A 14,407-nucleotide genomic window follows, 5' to 3' on the forward strand; every position below is an offset into this window, starting at 1 on the left:
GTTGTTTTTATCCTGATACATCCTGGACCAGGATGTATCAGGATGCATCTCCTGGATGTGGTTTTTGTGGCTCTCTAGAGGTTTCTGCAGTAAAAACCACTCTGGGGCACAGCACATGTTATTTTGTACAGTTTCATGCAAATATGTCCCACCACTTTTACCACTAGAGGGGGAAACGCATGACTTTCCAACATAGGAAGAGATGGAAGAAGTTTAGCAGTGGTACCCAACGTTTTTCCTCATTTCTGTCTCTAGCCAAGAGATTTTATGAAGTTTGTGGAAAAAAAAATGATTGATTAATTATACATCAATTTGTTATCGTTTAAAAAATGCAAGAAAGAAAGAGCAGTGAGTCACTAGGCGTGTTAGTGTGCGTGTTTATGATGGATGAAAGTTGAAGTGTCCAATGAAGAAGAAGAACATGACGCTTTGGGATGAGAGTCTGATTAGGTTTGATTCTGTCTGATTCTGTCTGAAAAAACTGATCTAAAGCTGTGTTAGTTGCCCAAATATCCATGCGTGTGAATATTAGTCATGTTGACTGTTTGAGAATTAGGTATGCCAAGTAAAATGACAGATACATGTGCAATAAAATGACTCAAGTAAAAGTAGAACAAACAAAAAAAGCATTTTGAAATACTTAAAAGACCCATGACAGGCTGGACGACTCATTGAACTGAAATGCAGTTAAGATGGATATATTTTGAATTTGGCAAAACATTATAAAAATATCGTGACAGAGAAGAAAATCTTTTTGGTTTATAATTTCACTTCCTGTTTGTAATTGATGACATTACACTTGGAAATTACCTGCAAACTATGGGCAAAAACTCATCTAATGTCACAATGTCACAATAATTTGACAAATAAAAATATATGAGAGCGACTTTATTTTGTTGAATTGATGTTCGGAGGGTCAAAAAAGCAGTTTGTCCCTAGTGTGATGTCACTTCCTGTCATTTCCCACATATTTTTCAACGTTTTCTCCACAAATACCTGCTCAATTGGTGTAAAACTATAATTAATATGACAACACGTATAAATACACCAAATAAAGTCAAAATTAGAAAATCTTAAAAACCTGTCATTAAGAAGTATTAAATGTGGTGATTTTGAGAAGGAATTGTGCTTTGGTCAATAGAACCAAATCAAATAAATGTCAGGATGTCACCATGAATGTGCTCAAAATAACTCTTGTTCAGAATTGAAGAAAAGTAGAGTAGAAAATACAAATACAGATATAGTATCGGCACAGTACTTTGTTTTATTTTTGTACTTTTTTACTTTCCACCACTGCATAAAGTGACCACCACGAACTGTATTTAAACTGTATACATTTTTGTTTTCATCAACATACATTCAAGCAGTGAGTCTATTCTTTATGTTTTTGTGTAAAAGTAACAGAATTTTGAGATCATTTTGAATAAAAAATATAATAAAAAAAAAACAATAATTAAGTTGGCTTAACCATAAGAGGTTGTCCCAACACTATTTTGAGATCTTTTTTATTAAACCTTAAGTCATAATTTTTGCTTTTTACGAAATGCTTTGAAAATAAATTAAATATTGTAAAAGTTCAGAAGAATAAGATAAGCCTTTATTTGTCCACATAATGGGGAAATTCCAGTGTTGCAACACAAAGTACATTATTGTTGCCACTTGATTGGATTGCCTGTGATTGAAAAAAATAGTAAAATGTCCGTTCTTTTTAAACCGAATAGAACTCAGATTGAAAGATGCCAAATTTGGTGGTAATATTTTATTAGTTTGACTTGTGATTTTTGCGTGGGTTGGGCCTAATAACTTAACCATCCAAAGGCAATTCAAAGTGCTTCACACAGCAGGAAAAAAAATGCATTCAAATAGATTATATTTCCATTAATCAAGGGTATTTTCAGTCTGATGTGGGCCTAGAACACGGGTGCTACGCCTTTTCACTTTTTTCAACCCACAGGCTACTGTTAGATTCAGCAAAGCCCAAACATCTACTTTATCCGCTTTATGTTATAATTCATTTAGTAATATTTCCCCCTCATTATTGATTAAACATAATCAAGCTATAGAAACACAATATAGGCCTATGTTAATACTCTTTTATTATCTATAGGCTGCAATTTAAAGCAAAGAAGAGAAAATCATGATAATAATAATTCAAAAATAAGAAACTATAATTAAGAAATTATAAAAATAATAATAATGCATGTACAGCAGGGCTGTCGGATTAATTTCAAACAATTGAGATTTTAGTTTGGAGTTTAGAACCAACCCTAGATATTTGACTTTTGTTACAGGATTATTTTAGAATTTTGCAAGTTGATTTGAAAATATGGTGCAGGGTTCAGACATTATTTAACATTATATACAATGCAAAAGAAGAGTACTATAATATGTCGGACCAGAGGCGATCAGGAGGAGGACTTGTGTGGCCTGATGCTTTTAATTAGCCTTGCCCTGTATTGAATACTCAAGTCAAGTCCGTTTTGACCTTGTTTGTGTTGTTTGTGTTAATGTCTGTTTTGTGCATTTTTCTGCGTCTGGAAATAAACACATGATGATGATGATTGTTATCATTTTTGGCCGTTATTACGTTATCGGCTGCTTCGCACCTGTTGGACGGAGCTGAAGTCAACCTTGATCATCATATTCCTGAACCTTCCATTCCATCCTTGGTTTCCATCAACAATCGAGAACAACAGCATGATTACGGTGTGTATTCCCCCAAAGTCGGGCCACCCATCTGAACACAAGGGAACTCTGCCGCGGATAAACGGTTGAGGTTTTTGTTTGTTAGATCTTGGTTTCATCACTAAATTGGCAGAAAGGTTGTCGGGCAAACATTAGCACAAGCCGTGATTTGAAGTGGAATCTCAGACCCATGTGCCCTGGTTACAGAACACAGAGCGAATCCAGATGTTACTTGTGTACGAATCCGCAATGACGGCCTACGTACTCACGCTTTGTTAGCCGCGTGTTTGTGAGGATCTCCACAGCAAAGTCCAAAGCCATAAGCTCCAGACTCCTGGCACGCCTTGTGTGTTTAATACTCACACTGTTTGCCCGTTAGGAGTAAATGGATGTGAAATGTGGCGGAGCTTCTCGGCGATGTTGCTCACGAAACGCCGGGGCCCAGATGAGCAGCGTGCCACCGGAGGACGCTTAAAACGCACAGATGTGGCTCGTCTAAATGTTTTGTCTGTGCCGTGCGTGCGGCCGAGCGTCTGCATGAAACCCCCCCGTCCAGAGCATGCCAGCTCCGGAGGGGATGGCGGGCCGTTGTGGGGGAAACGACAAAGAAAACAGCATTCAGACGGTCCGTGGGCAGAGGTTTTTCCACGGATCTTCCGCAGCATGCGAGCGGATGTCGTGACTTTTTTGATTTGGGGTCTCGGGCGCAGCAGAGAGATCTAGAAAAACACTGTATGCTAATAAAACGTAAACTTTACCAGGCCGGGCTGATGATGTTTGAGGTCCTAACCTATGGTCCTTTCGATAATGACCATAGGTTAGAGGTGAAGCCGATACAACGAGCGACGCATTTCTACAGACGCATCAACAAGTGACCACAACCTGTCACTGTCACACTCCATTCTAGTATTATTATAATACTAAACTCAATTTTATATCAAGGAAAAGGCTGTAGATCATGACTATAAGTTGATGGTCGGAGGGGCCGATTGTCAGCCTCACTTGCGTCAGTCTGCCCCAAGACAGCTCTGACTAGTTTATGACTGTCAAGTATGGAAAAGCACTATGTAAGACTGATGCATTGTAGTTATTATTATAGCGTTAGATCTGTCTCTTGGTATCAATCCGTCTCTGGCCTTTCCTTGCTCGTGAAGCTTTTTTCAGCCTCGGCGGTGCAGAGGTCATCCCAGCCTCTCAAACCCGCTCAGTCTTCTGCTCAATGGTGCTAACTCCACCCGCACAAATCTGTCAACAACCAAAAAAGTTTATTATCTTGCCAACCAAAAAAGTTTATTATCCTGCTCACTGGTCTCTCCAAACGAGTTGTAAAACAGCTGCAGTACATCCAGAACGCTGCTGCTCGGGTCCTGACCAGAACCAGGAAGTATGAGCACATTAGTCCTGTTCTCAGGTCTCTGCACTGGCTCCCTGTGGCTCAGAGAATAGACTTTAAAGCAGCTCTGCTTGTGTACAAGTCTCTCCATGGCCTAGCACCAAAGTACATCTTGGATATGTTAGTGCCATATGAACCATCTCGGACTCTGAGGACCTCAGGGACCGGCCTCCTGCTGGTGCCCAGAGTCAGGACAAAACATGGGGAATCTGCGTTTCAGTTTTATGCAGCTAAAATCTGGAACAGTCTTCCTGAAGATGTGAGACAGGCTTCAACTCTGACAATGTTCAAATCTAAGCTAAAAACAGTTTTGTTTATCTGCGCATATGACTGAAAGGATTTTTTCTTTGCACTCTTCTCTTTTGTTTGTGATTTTATTAGTTTAGAAAATCAGTTGGATTGATAATTTTTAATTTAGTTAATTTTATTGTATTTCTGTTTCTGTAATTTCTTTGTGATTTGAATGCATTTTTCCTGCTGTGAAGCACTTTGAATTGCCTTGTGTATGAAATGTGCTCTACAAATAAACTTGCCTTGCCTTGCCATTATCTTACGTTCGGGAGCAGAACCATACCTGTTTCACGCCCCTTCCTGCGGCAACGCTATTTAAGCATCCGGGTCACACACATCAGCGTTCGTGACTTCATGCCCCTCCATTCCATCCTATTTTAATTCTTCCAATTCTTCTAATTTATGTCCGACATGGGGGTATCGAGGCCCCTCATCGCCAGAAGCCCCAAAAACAGCATCCATTTCTGTACATTTGTGTTATTCATGTTTCTCGTACGCCAATAAAAAACTTTGCCTCGTAGCGGGGGTCATGGTCCGTGTAGTAAATGTCAACTCCAGCTCTGAAATCACTAAGCACAGAACATTCCCCACTATTTCAAACACACTCCTAGGTAACTTTGGCACACATTGCCCAGATGCTTGTCTAAGGTGTGATCTTCTCTCTCTTTTTATTGCGTTGGTGTCTGTGGGAGGGAAAGAAAGAACGACAATCCTACCGGTACAATCTCTGCCATTCATAAATATTATTCATTCCAAAGCTCTGTCGCTGTTTTTGTTATACGCCCCCTCACCCCACTGTACCACTCATCTGTGTACTCTACATCCAAGCGGAAAAAATGACACAGCGCACCAGGAAACACCGCTGATTGATAGTAAGTGTGTGCCATTATGAAATACAGAGCTTGACTAATGTGTCAGCGTTGTAAACGTGATACTTATGAGGGAACCGCATTGTAATTCAGGCATGAATGATGGCGCCGTAATGGCTCTTGGTTGGTTTATGATAAGGTGGGAAAATCGTTTGGGAGGGTGCAGCGGAGGGGCTTTTGTTACCTGAATACACCTGGCATTTTGAAAGTCTGAGCTCATCTTTCACTGGGAGGTGCAATGCCACGGTAACAATACAACCGTTTAAAGATAATGTGACTAAGACATGGCAAATCTTTAAAATGTTTATTGTATTTTACGCACGCCTGCTTCTCTGTGGGAATATGGCCACGTGGAGGACTAAAACACACTGGCATTAAGTGCTTAATTACACAGCTTCCATTATATGAACAGAATAGCATGAATATTTACCTGTCACTTTAAATAACGCTCTTCGACAATACTTCATATACTTTGCATTGCTAGTTTTGCACGATTATTCAGTATTTTTTGGAAGTAGATTCGTCCAAAGTCTTTTTTTGGTTTTGATATATTTTTGATTGCTTCATATGTTGTTGTTTTTTTTCAAATATAGCGGTAAAAATAATTTGCAAACAGGTAAATACATAAAATATAGACTTTAGACGTAAGACTTTATTGTGCCTGAGGGGAAATGTTTTTCACAAACACAGAATTTGTTTGACAGATTCAGGTACAAAAAAACTGAAGAAAAAATCAACAGTATACATATACAATAAAGTGCACTCAGGGGCCCTCCTGCACCTGAGCGTCCCGAGGGCAGTTTTTAACGACTGTAAGTTAAGTCTGGAGATTCCGAGGGTTTTTGTAGCAGTTTGTTTCCTTTGTGACTTTGGTCCGTGTAACTACTGTGGTTTTACTTGGACTAAAAAAGACATCGCGCTTTGTACCCATAAACGGAAAGATAATGAAAATGCCTCAGCTCTTTTCTGGTACCTTAATTAACACCAGCATCACATGACAACGTACACAAGTAAATATATACTTCAATAAAATGCATGAATAATTAAACAATTGCAATGATGTTTGTGACAATTTGGTGCGTAACTCTAATGAATTTGTTGTAGTTATTCATTTCCAAAGTTTTAGACGGACTTCTCTGTTGCCATAGAATCAAATACTGACAAAAGTTAAAAGTGAATTGTAGAAAAAGGTTCAGTTGTATCATCTGGACTCAGTTTTAGAAAAAACAAGACGTTTCGACTCTCATCCAAGAGTCATTGTCAATGTGCGAATTTAGACAATTTAAATTGACAATGACTCTTAGATGAGAGTCGAAACGTCTTGTTTTTTCTAAAACTAAGTCCAGATGATACAACTGAACCTTTTTCTACAATGGAACACAAATGAGGGATTACACCGACAGTTAAAAGTGAACATATTACCCTATATATTATTGAAAAAGCAGTTGGAACCATATAACATGGGCTTGATAATGGATTGATACAACAGTAGAAGATGATGGAGTCAACATAGATCAACATAGTGTCAACATAGATCAAGATAGAGTCAACATAGATCAACATAGAGTTAACATAGTGTCAACATAGATCAACATAGTGTCAACATAGAGTCAACATAGTAGAAAAAGGTTCAGTTGTAGTCATCTGGACTCAGTTTAGGACTCAGTTTTTTTCTAAACTGAGTCCAGATGACTACAACTGAACCTTTTTCTACAATGGAACACTCCTGGACGAATGAGGGACTACACCGACATAGAGTCAACATAGAGTCAACATGGAGTTAACATAGTGTCAACATAGAGTCAACATAGAGTCAACATAGAGTCAACATAGATCAACATAGATCAACATAGAGTTAACATAGAGTCAACATAGATCAACATAGAGTTAACATAGAGTCAACATAGATCAACATAGATCGACATAGATCAACATAGTGTCAACATAGAGTTAACATAGTGTCAACATGGAGTTAACATAGTGTCAACATAGAGTTAACATAGAGTCAACATAGATCAACATAGTGTCAACATAGAGTTAACATAGTGTCAACATAGAGTTAACATAGAGTCAACATAGAGTCAACATTGATCAACATAGAGTTAACATAGAGTCAACATAGATCAACATAGATCAACATAGAGTTAACATAGAGTCAACATAGATCAACATAGATCAACATAGATCAACATAGAGTTAACATAGAGTCAACATAGATCAACATAGAGTCAACATAGATCAACATAGATCAACATAGATCAACATAGGGTCAACATGGAGTTAACATAGTGTCAACATAGAGTTAACATAGAGTCAACATAGATCAACATAGTGTCAACATAGAGTTAACATAGTGTCAACATAGAGTTAACATAGAGTCAACATAGAGTCAACATAGATCAACATAGAGTTAACATAGATCAACATAGATCAACATAGTGTCAACATAGAGTTAACATAGTGTCAACATGGAGTTAACATAGTGTCAACATAGAGTTAACATAGAGTCAACATAGAGTTAACATAGAGTCAACATAGATCAACATAGATCAACATAGATCAACATAGTGTCAACATAGAGTTAACATAGTGTCAACATGGAGTTAACATAGTGTCAACATAGAGTTAACATAGAGTCAACATAGATCAACATAGTGTCAACATAGAGTTAACATAGTGTCAACATAGATCAACATAGAGTTAACATAGAGTCAACATAGTGTCAACATAGAGTTAACATAGTGTCAACATAGAGTTAACATAGAGTCAACATAGAGTCAACATAGATCAACATAGAGTAAACATAGAGTCAACATAGATCAACATAGTGTCAACATAGAGTTAACATAGTGTCAACATGGAGTTAACATAGTGTCAACATAGAGTTAACATAGAGTCAACATAGATCAACATAGTGTCAACATAGAGTTAACATAGTGTCAACATAGATCAACATAGAGTTAACATAGAGTCAACATAGTGTCAACATAGAGTTAACATAGTGTCAACATAGAGTTAACATAGAGTCAACATAGAGTCAACATAGATCAACATAGAGTAAACATAGAGTCAACATAGATCAACATAGATCAACATAGAGTTAACATAGAGTCAACATAGATCAACATAGAGTTAACATAGATCAACATAGAGTTAACATAGAGTCAACATAGATCAACATAGATCAACATAGAGTTAACATAGAGTCAACATAGATCAACATAGAGTTAACATAGAGTCAACATAGATCAACATAGATCAACATAGATCAACATAGAGTTAACATAGAGTCAACATAGATCAACATAGAGTTAACATAGAGTCAACATAGATCAACATAGTGTCAACATAGATCAACATAGATCAACATAGAGTGAATGAATGCAAATATGAAGAGAAAAAATGTTTTAATGACATGTTTAATCATAGTCTTATTTATCAAGCTTCAAGGAGATGATTCCTAACATACCAATAAAAAGCCATTTATTTTAAACCGGCATCTATTGTTCGAATTACTCTTGTTAAAAATGCAATGTGGGACATTTATGTATACAAATTCTGTTAAAGAAATGTTAAAGGCGCAATGGACGATTTTTCGGTGATTTGAGAACGCAGGCGGAAGTGCGCATGCGCACTCCCCCGTGCGGACTGATACAACACACACGTGCGTTTGTTTATTAGCGCAATGGAGCGCATCGCATCGCTCGTCTCCCGTAGATTTCTGTCCACTTCTGCGTCAGCTTGAACTGTCTTTCTCCGTCTTCATTTTGCCCCGTACACTGAGGGAACTATATTATGATAGATCCATGCGCTTAGGCACGCGGAAACGTGGGGACGAACCGCACGCGGCTGCAGGTGAGCGGTAGGTGCGTTTTATGATTGATACGTGGCAGGACTGATGATTTATCCATGCGTCGAGGAAATATGATAAAAAAATTGCTGAAAAAAATCGTCCATACCACCTTTAAATGATGTGAAACTTGCGATACAATTTTAACATATTTCAGTATCTATACAGGAGACATTTGAAATGAATCAGAATTACATATTTCTTTGCTCTGATAGTGATTTAATGCGGTACCTCACTTTAAAAAACGTTAAAGAAAGATCATAAACACCTCAAATTCAGGATAAAAACATTTGTACAGAAATATATTTTTGATAATCGTTTGCAAACTTTTTTAAAATTCTAATTTTGATTTTTTTTAATATCAGATCAGCCTTTTTGTGTTGAAACTCATGCGAAACTCTGTGAATTCAAACCAGGTGCCAACAGAAACCAGTTGTGCGTCTGTCACTGAACACGCTGTACCCGACGGAGCCACGCCGACACAAACACGACAGGAAGGACGGCAAACGTACAGGGACTCCTCCAAAGCATTACATCACTCAGTTATTATTAGGAGACTATTTTTACTTTACGTCGCAGACTTAATCCAGAGGAAATCCAGAGGTCATTCACTTTTACAATGTGACTTTAACAACGCCATAATTACAAACACAAAGGCTTTATAATCTGGGTGTTGCACCAGTCCACAGCGTGCACAAGCTTCTTCTTTGTTGACACATGCGGTCTACTGTGTTCATCTAATTGTTTCTATTTGATCAATGCAAAGTACAAAATAATTTACTAAAGTTGTTGTAAAGTTTGGGGTTGCTGAATAATTACGGTGCTATTCATATACTATTTTTGGCTCACACTCTTATTGTAAAATTTTGTAGCACTCAGTTTGACTTAAAGGGGTTTCCACATTTAAAAAACGTGAACCATATTTTCCAGTACATTCCATCCCAAAAAAAGCATAATAAAGAAGAAAAAAACATATATAAGTCGCACTGGAGAATAAGTTGCATTTTTTGGGGACATTTATTTGATCAAATCCAAGACCAAGAACAGACATTTCATCTTGAAATGCAATTTAAAATAATAACAGATTAGAGAACATGGTGAATAGGTGTACGTATGCTAACGCTAACACCTTCAGCTACACGACGCACAGACAGAACTGTGGTAAGTGTCTGGTATGTTAACGTAACATATTAACAGTTATTCAGATAACTATAGCATAAAGATAAGATAAGATAAGATAATCCTTTATTGTCCCACATGGGGAAATTTCATTGGTGCAACGCAGGTAGATACAGAGGTAGATACAGAGGAAAAGAACAGATCACTTATAGGAAGTCTGAAAAACACTTTCAGTAGAAGATCTCCTATAAACAAAAACTCCTACAGACAAAACCTCCCATTTCCCAACAAGGGATGGAGGGGGGAATTAATAAAGATAAAAATAAACAAATAAATAAATACATAAATACCATTGCATGTGATCACGACAGTAATTGCACATGAATATGTGTCACGACGGCACATGGATTGCACATGCTACACACAGAACATGCTAACAAGTTTACCAAAGCATCAGTTTTACCCCAAATCACTAAATCCATTGAATTCTTCTTCCTCTGTGTCACTTCTAAACAACTCCACAAACTCCAGAGGTAGAGGAAGTGCAGATTCTTCTTCTGCGTCGCTTAGAGCCTAGAGCGCCCTCTTGAGGTTGTCAGTGTGAAAATAATGAATAATATCACATATATCGCTCTGGAGTATAAGTCGCACCCCGGCCAAACTATGAAAAAAGGTGTGACTTATAGTCCGGAAAATAGGAGGTGGAAAAGCGCTGCATGAATGTGACAGTTTTACATTTGTCTTCCCTTTGACTTGAGTTCTATGTTGTAAGCGCCGTCGTTCTTCACGTTTAGTTTTCCAGCTCTTACAAATAAACCAAACCTATAGCCGGCCCTGTCCCTGTTACATGTTGTGAGTGACAACACTATGTGCACAGGTGCATGTCATGGAAACACTTTGCACTGAAAGGGCACACACACACGCACACACACACACACACACACACACACACACACACACACACACAAACACACGCACACAGACACGCACGCACGCACACACACACACACACACACGCACACAGACACGCACGCACGCACACACACACACACACACACACACGCACACAGACACGCACGCACACAGACACGCACGCACGCACACACACACACACACACACACACACACACACGCACACAGACACGCACGCACACAGACACGCACGCACGCACACACACACACACACACACACACAGACACGCACACAGACACGCACGCACGCACACACACACACACACACACGCACACAGGCACGCACGCACACACACACACACACACACACAGACACGCACGCACACAGACACGCACGCACGCACGCACACACACACACACACACACACACAGACACGCACACAGACACGCACGCACGCACACACACACACACACACGCACACAGGCACGCACGCACACACACACACACACGCACACAGACACGCACACACACACACGCACACAGACACGCACGCACACACACGCACACAGACACGCACGCACGCACACACACACACACACACACACACAGACACACACACAGACACACACACACATTCCCTCAGGTGCGATGAAGTCACCGCGTATGTCTGGGTCAATCTAAACAATATGACTTATTTGGTGAACATTAAACTTAATACGTCATCAAGCACACTGGTTCCTCAGAACATCATGTGAAAAATGATATATTTTATTTATTAATCGTCTTATAGGCACAACACACACATTGTGCTTTGCTGTTTCACTAAACTATTTCACTAAACAAATTGTCTGTCAAAAAGATAAATGTAAATCATAAGCCACTGCACTGCATTTACAAAGAGTGCAGGAAGAGGTTGTGTTTTAATATTGTGTGTATTATGTTTCCCTCTGACAGTTAATCTGGTTTCTGCACATTTCAACACTCCACTGTAATAAAACCAGTTTGAACAGACATTTGGCATTCACTCAAACATTTAACACAAACTTCTCTTTGTCTTTAGTTCAGCTATTACTTTCCCTTCTTACGACGCTGACAATCGTAGTGTTTCAGTTAGCGATCACTTAATACTTTTATTTAATGACATTTATTTACCCAGTGAAAGTCCAGTTGTAAATCTCTTTTCCAGTGAAGTCCTGACCTCCAGAGAGGACCCGACTGTACACGTTTTAAGAGAGGAAACCTACACAGACACAGGGAGAATATGCAAATGCCACAACACCAGAAGCATTTACGGCCGCGCCAAGTTAAAGATGATACCAAAAAATCCCCATTCATAAGGAGGGAAAAGCGCGTTCGGATATTATGATGTATTTGACTAATACACGAGAACTTCACCTCTGAATCAACCAATCATTGTCATGGTAACGCTTTTGTTACCTCCGGGGTTGTGTGCATTTACATTTCATTTCGCTATAGCGATTGTACAATACACAATGATTTGCACCAATAATGCTCAGGGTCAGTTCGAAAACCGATAAATTAATTCCGATAACCAAAAACCAGAAAGTGTTTTGTGGTTTGAGAATATTGAAGTGTTATTTAATTTACTTTGAGTGTTCCGTTGGGTAAATCATGTTTTTATAGCCGGGAGTAGCCAGCACCGTCCAAAAATCACAAACTACTTCCTACTCGGGCCCTTGGAGTTGACAAAGTCCTTTTAGTCCTTTTTAGACTGGTTGGAAATATTCCAGATATGTCAGGCATGTGGATTGGAGAATTACTAATGTGTGAACAGTGATTTGACTCTCTGGTTGACGTTCTGAAGCGTTGACAGAGCTGAAGGTGAGAGAAAGAGAAAGATGACGACAATGAAACCAGTCAGTCAGAGTCATTGTCTTAAGGAGAAATGTCTCAAAACTTCATGTCATGTGTAGCGCTGTGACGTTTTTATACTATTTAATTATTATATACAGTATTTTCATTGGTATTTATTAATAGCCTTTAGTATTTTGGTCACTGTCGCTCACAATATTGATCTAAAACTACTTAACATGGGGAAATATCATACAAAACTGATGCTGTTAACCTTGTATTTGTTGTACTTTGATCCATTCATGTCTGATTTAATCCAGTATTGTCCTGCCACTGGCCCTTCGAGAGCGCAGAAAATTCCTGTTTACACCTACCCCCTATCCCCGCCCACATCCATCTACTTTGTTGTAGATTGTAGACTCTGAGTCAGACATGTAGCGCTCTAAAATATAACATAGCCACTTTTCAAAAATAAGATACATAAAAGACAATCTGCTGCTTGTCACTGTGAAGAGGCGGAGCTCATCAGTTCTGCAGTTTTGAACAGGAAGTAAATGGACCATTGTTTTACATCCATATCCCAGTTAACAATGAACAAAATGTAAAATGATGATCTACTTATATTAAATTAGAAATTACCTAAAGAAAGCACAGCATTCTCCTTTGATAATAGAAACGAGTTCACTGTCATTTGTGCATTTGTCTGACGTTTTCACAGAATAACAAGTAAGTAGAAGGCTGTGGGCGGGGCTAGGGGGTAGGTGAAAATGGAAATCTTCTCAAAAATATATAATCACTCAAATTAGAACTCTGAGTAATAACCGTCATTGATGAACATTTACAAACGTTGGCGATGTGACGCAACAATAAAACAATGAATAATAATCGGATGATACAAACTGTTGAAATGAAGGTGTTAATCAAGGCAGTACAACTCACTGAAGCATGTGAAACGGTTGTTACATTGTGTCCTAAGTGAGATAAATATTGGTTCAGTCTTCTCGTTTGACATACTGTCTCTGTGTGTGGGAAAGACAAACACCACATACAGTAAAATACTATATAATATGACTTATTCAAGTACGTCCCTAAAACATTATTGCACATCTGAGTCTCAGTAGGATTTCTCATAATAAAAGGGATTGTAAACCAAATCTCTACAAACACTGATAGATATTGCTTTATGTATATCATAAATATATTGTCGGATATTGTTTACTTTGTGATAATCCAGCAATTCCTTCACCTTTTTCCATAAACCAATGACAATGACAGAAAAGTTAGTATTTCTTTACAGACTAAAGTCCATTAAGAGTTTGAGGAAATAAACCTCCTGCCATATGTAACGTTAGCCACATTTATTTATATTTCTCATTTACCAGGCAAGGAACTGGCACAAAAGGGATAGATTGTCTTGTATCCCAAAGGACAATTGCACATCCTCAGTTCCATTCTATCTCCTAACAAGTAACAAT

General features: G+C 38.5%; 1 protein-coding gene across 1 annotated transcript in view; it reads right to left on the reverse strand.

Moving 5' to 3' along the window:
- The window catches only part of ptgs2b (prostaglandin-endoperoxide synthase 2b), a 34,691-nt gene continuing 20,284 nt past the window's right edge, over positions 1 to 14,407 (reverse strand). Inside the window, exon 11 of the transcript XR_011925926.1 lies at positions 1 to 12. The gene's annotated coding sequence lies outside the window, so the exon portion shown is untranslated. The remainder of the gene's footprint in view (positions 13 to 14,407) is intronic.

This window comes from Eucyclogobius newberryi, unplaced genomic scaffold (genome assembly GCF_026437365.1).
Source record: "Eucyclogobius newberryi isolate DKJ021-1_F unplaced genomic scaffold, fEucNew1.0.hap1 SCAF_9, whole genome shotgun sequence".
Lineage (NCBI taxonomy): Eukaryota > Metazoa > Chordata > Actinopteri > Gobiiformes > Gobiidae > Eucyclogobius > Eucyclogobius newberryi.